A 6,331-nucleotide genomic window follows, 5' to 3' on the forward strand; every position below is an offset into this window, starting at 1 on the left:
TGATTGTGAGATGACATTGCAAGCAATAGCCTGGAAGGGATGTTATTTTTGTCCACAAATCAACTTTTATCGTTCCTCACTTACTTTGTACCGTTCAATAACTTGAAAATACCCGTTAATTTTTCAAATATTGATTTAAGGTGATGTGAAGTTCTGTTTTGAAACCACGAACACGCTGAAAGACGTTGAAGCAAAACACCGGACAGGGCCTGCGGTTCGACCTTCCGGAGAAGGCAGGGTTTGGCGAAAGTGAAAGATTAACAACAAAGTAACCACTGAGCTAAGCCGACGCAAGTACCGCCGTGAGAAAATGCTTTTTTAGAGGGAATATCAGTGAATGAATCGACACCTGCAGTTTGTCAGATAGCATTGCATGCATACAGTGTGTGTGCGAGTGTGGGTGTGTGTGTGCGTGTGTGTGTGTGCCTGTGTGTCAGGGGCGTCACCAAGGTTTGAATACATTTGGGGCTGAGCTGGGAAGGGGCTCTCGCGGCTCGTGCTGCTGCTCTTGCTGCTGCTCTTGCTGGTCCACCTGCTGCTCTAAGAACTATAGAATCATCTCTCTCTGCTTTTACCCCCGCTTTCTGCTCTAGGGTCTTATTTTTTTTATTAAGCTCCATCTTCTTTTTTTAAATCTCTTCTTCAGCCTTCTTGTACATCTCATTGGTGAAGTAGCCTCCCAGCGTCCACCATCAGACCCCTCCAACTTATCCAGAATGCAGCAGCTCATCTGGTCTTCAACCTTCCCAAATACTCACATGTCACCCCCCTGCTTACTTCCCTCCACTGGGTGCCTGTCATGGCTCGCATCAAATTCGAAACATTGGTGCTAACCTTCCAAACAGTTAAGGGGTCTGCCCCAGCTTACCTCCAAAAATTATCAGACCCTACACCCCTGCCAGACCTCTTCGTTCAGCCTCCACAGGCCGCTTGGCACCTCCCCCTCTCCGAACCTCCACCTCACGCTCACAACTACTGTCTGTTCTGGCTCCACGGTGGTGGAACGAACTCCCCGTGGAGGTCAGAACAGCAAAATCTCTCTCCATCTTCAAGCGCAGACTGAAGATGCACCTCTTCAAGCAGCATCTCTCCCTGTCCCTCCCTACCTCCCTGTGAACCTTAATTGTTATCTTTCTGTGATTTACTTGTGTATCAGGATGTTTAGTTTGGCTAGGTAAGCAGTGTTTGGCTAGGTAAGGGGGTTGTTCATACATTTGCGTGGAGTGGCTTCAGGACAACTCTGTGAATGTCCTTGAGTGGCCCAGCCAGAGCCCAGACTTGAATCCAATTGAACATCTCTGGAGAGATCTGAAAATGGCTGTGCACCGACGCTCCCCATCCAACCTGATGGAGCTTGAGAGGTGCTGCAAAGAGGAATGGGCGAAACTGCCCAAAGATAGGTGTGCCAAGCTTGTGGCATCATATTCAAAAAGACTTGAGGCTGTAATTGCTGCCAAAGGTGCATCAACAAAGTATTGAGCAAAGGCTGTGAATACTTATGTACATGTGATTTCTTAGTTTTTTTTTAAAAAATAAATTTGCTAAAATTAAAAAAAAAAACTTCTTTCATGTCGTCATTATGGAGTGTTGTGTGTAGAATTTTGAGGGAAAAAAAATGAATTTATTCCATTTTGGAATAAGGCTGTAACATAACAAAATGTGGGAAAAGTGAAGCGCTGTGAATACTTTCCAGGTGCACTGTATGTCGCTCATGTAAATATCCAACTAATAGCGTTTAGGTTATGTTGTGTTAATGTTATCGTCCTGTGGTTCTGGATGGCAGTGGAGACTCAGCTCCTCCAGTGTAACCTGACCGCCTGCTTCACCCATCCAGACAAGATGGCCGCCCTGAGCAGAGGGGGGAGGGGCCAGTCTGGCCCGAGGGCAGAGCTGGTGAGCTTCACAAAACTTTATTTTATTTTAATTCAGCAAAATCATCCACTACACATCTGATAGAAACACACAAGGCCAACAAATCAAAGCACACAAACCAGATACCTCAATCCAGTCAGAATCAAACTCTCATCCTACACAGGACATTGCTGAAGGTACACATCACTTTCCCTGGAATGGCTGCCTTCACTTACTTAGCGATGTACAGTATGTGTCCTTGGGATGTGTGGGGGGTGGGGTAAATATGTGCATGTACACACACTCACTCACACACACACTCACACTCACACACACACACACACTCACACACACACTCACACACTCTATCACATACACACATACTCACACACACACACACAGACACACACACACACAGTCTGAGCATGTACACACACTCACACACATACTCACACACACACTCACACACACAGTCTGAGCATACTCACACACACACACTCACACACACACACACACACTCACAAACACTCACACACTCTATCACATACACACATACTCACACACACACACACAGACACACACAGTCTGAGCATGTACGCACACTCACACACATACTCACACACTCACTCACACACACAGTCTGAGCATACTCACACACACACACTCACAAACACTCACACACTCTATCACATACACACATACTCACACACACACAGACACACACACACAGTCTGAGCATGTACACACACACACAGTGTGAACATGTACTCACACACATACTCACACACACAGTCTGAGCATACTCACACACACATACTCACACACTCTATCCCATACACACACACACACTCACACACCCCACACTCACACACACACATACTCACACTCACACACCCCCCACACACACACACACGCAATTACTGTTCTAAACTAATCTCCGTAGTCATGTTATTCTGTGTTTCTTGAATTTCACCCTGTGGAATTCATTCAGCATGAAGGTATTTAGATTTGTTTGAAGAAATGGAATGTTGTTGCGACTCTTGAAGCCAACAAAAAGTGGAACCCGAGTGCCCTCTTGTGGTCAAAAAAGAAAAACACGCAAGGTCAAAATGGCTGTGATTTCTGCTGTGTGTGTGTGTGTGTGTGTGTGTGTGTGTGTGTGTGTGTGTGTACGTGCTTGTGTGTGAGAGAGTGTGTGTGTGTGTGTGTACGTGCTTGTGCATGTTTGAATGCGTGCATTTGAGAGAGACACGGCAATAGAGATGGAGAGAAATGGTTCATTGTAATAAAACTAAAAATAAAAAAATAATAAAAAATAATAATAAAAAAAACGTCGGACAGCGCCCGTGGTTCGACCCTCCGGAGAAGGTGGAGTTTGGCGAAACTGCGACAGTTTGACAACGAAGTAACCACTGAGCTAAGCCGACGCGAAGACTGCTCTAGGAAAATGCGGTTTTATAGGGAACGTCAGTGACCCAAAAGCGACACCTGCTGATTGTGAGTAACATTGCAAGCAATACCCTGGAAGGGATGTTCTTTTTATCCACAAATCAACTTTTATCGTTCCTCAACTCTCCACTGTGTACCGTTCAATAACCTGAAAATACCCGTTAATTTTTCAAATACTGATTTAAGGTGATGTGAAGCAAAACGAGGGAGAGCGCTTGTGGCTCGGACCGATGGAGCAGACGGGCGCCACGATGCAGCGGATGAAGTGAGAACTGAGCTATAGTACCGACGCCTGGACCCCGCTCTGAATCAGGTGTTAAGGTGAATGTCTGTGAACGCGGCGACAACTGCCTTGTACTTGACATATTAAAGAATGGACGTTCTGTCAACAACTCAAGTTCTCTGATTTCTAGCATAATAGCTCGCAGTAGCAGTTTTCTGACAGAGAACCACCATATTCCCATTATAAGCGTGTTGTAGCTGCCGTGTCTATGACTGAAACCCTTCTACCATAATAGAATGCAGTCTATTATTATCCGTATCTTTCAGGTAAAAGGTATGACACCACCTTCGTAAATGTTGCAAAAAGTATAGATGTAAGCAACAGTAGGCTTTATTCCATTTGGCCTATAAAGACGGAGAGCAAAACGCCGGACAGCGCCCGTGGTTCGACCCTCCGCAGAAGGTAGAGTTTGGCGAAACTGGCACAGTTTGACAACGAAGTAACCACTGAGCTGAGCCGGCGCGAGGGCTGGGATATGAAAATGGGCTTTTATAAGTAATGTCAGTGAACGAAAAGCGACACCTGCTGATTGTGAGATAATATTGCAAGCAATAGCCTGAAGGGATGTTCTTTTAACCCACCGTCAACTTTTATCGTTCCTCCTTAGGCTACTTTGTACCGTTCAATAACTTGAAAATACCTGTTATTTTTTCGAATATTGATTTAAGGTGATGTGAAGTTCTATTTTGAAACTATGAACGCAGTGAAAGATATTTAAGCAAAACGACGGACAGCGCCCGTGGTTCACCCTCCGGGGAAGGTAGCGTTTGGCCTAACTTAAAGTTTGACAACGAAGTAACTACTGATCTAAGGCGACGCAAGTACCGCTGTTTGAAAATGCGGTTTTATAGGTGTCAGTGAAGTAATCGATACCTGCGATTCGTGTGTGTGCTTGCGTGCGTGCGTGCGTGCGTGTGTGTCTGTATGCCTGTGTAGTGCAGAATGCGTGGAGTTCATGTGTTATACACTTGCCACATAAACACCACCAGTTCACGGTGGTGAAAAAACGTGTTTTTTGTTTACGTTTGGCGTCGTGCACCTGGAACGCTTGAAGTTGGAATTTTAAACTGGGAAATTGCGATGTCCGATGGAAAATAGGACGCGGCATAACTTCCGGAATTGATTCTGCTTGAATGGGAAAACCAGGCGAAACGTTGCAAGGCTGGAGTAGTCTCAGACAGCCCGCCCACGGTTGCACTCTCATTGGCTGTCCGCAATGTCAATCACTGGTGTGTGGACAAAATCGGTGCTTATATTTATATCAGTCAGTCGGAAGTTAGCGAACAACTCTACACAGCGAAAACACTCAAAGATTCAGGGCTGAACCCCCGGCAGCCCGATGACAACCCCAAATGTATTCACTGTATTGCAAAAACAAAGAAATTGGCTTTGCTGTTCCAATACTTTTGGAGGGGACTGTAGTTTGTTGCTAACCTTTGTACAGAGAGGCTACATAAACTATGTATGTGCCGCATAGGACTAGAATAAAAACAAAAGTGTACAGTGCAGTTTATGTAGCTTCTATAAACAAAATGAATAATTATAATATTCAATTGTCTTATTAAAATAATTTTGCCACACTAAATCAAAATAAAATATTAATTAAAGGAAGACAAGCTTTACAACCATAAGCTATAATTTCCGCGCACAATACGAACAGCTGACACCCCTCGTGACGTTTGTTCGGGTCCGACGAAAAAAACTTCTAAATTTACTTTTGTTAAATTGGTGTAAATGCATTTACAAAGCATTTACGGTCAATTTTGGTAAATATGGCTCGATGTGTCTCTTCCTTCTTATTATTGTTATTATTCATCATCATCATCATCACCATCTTGTTCTTCTGGCTAGGGTGACTATGGCAGACTATGGCACCGCCATATTGGATTTCAGATTTTTTAAATTTTATTTCATATGCCACAAATTTTGTCCAATCTTCACCATTTGGTCAATAAAATGATCAAACCAAGCCTCATAAAAGTTATCTGATTAATTTTTGATTTTCGAAAGTTTTCGTCTGTCACAGCCAGTCGACATTGACGGCGAAGTTGCCAAACAGGAAGTGAGCTCATGTTTCACCAAGGCTTTGATGTATCAACACCAAACTTGGTACATAGACTCTTCCCGAGGATGTGCAGAAAAGTAATTTGACCACTAGGGGGGCGCCACAATAAATTATAAATGTTGATGTGTTTGCTTAAAGTAATTCTTGTGTGTGGTTGTACCTTGGGAGATCCCATCCATTATCTGAACCTGCTTATCCTGAACAGGGTCGCTGGAGCCTATCCCAGCATACATTGGGCAAAAGGCAGGAATACACCCTGGACAGGTCGCCAGTCCATCGCAGGGCACACACACCATTCACTCACACACTCTTACCCACAGGCATTTTAGACTCTCCAATTAGCCTAACCTGCATGTTTGCCTCATAAGTGTTGATATGTTTCCCTTAAGGAAAGTGATTCTTGAATCAGGTGATAATTCAGGAAATCCCAAAGGTGAGTTTTGGCGTAGATGACCAAGCTTCACAAAAGTTATCATTTATATAGTTATCAATATTATCAAAAGCATTCATCCATTACAGCCAAATAAAAGGCAAATGACTGAAACAGGATGTGAGCTCATATCTCAGTTAGACCCAATCTTTGGTCAATTGATATGAAACTTGCTATCAGTGATTTCAGCCACACTTTTAACGTGATCGATCAAGTTGCCATGGCGACTGCCCTGCTGGACTGCTTGGCCCCC

Source organism: Conger conger, chromosome 3, assembly GCF_963514075.1.
Source record: "Conger conger chromosome 3, fConCon1.1, whole genome shotgun sequence".
Classification (NCBI taxonomy): domain Eukaryota; kingdom Metazoa; phylum Chordata; class Actinopteri; order Anguilliformes; family Congridae; genus Conger; species Conger conger.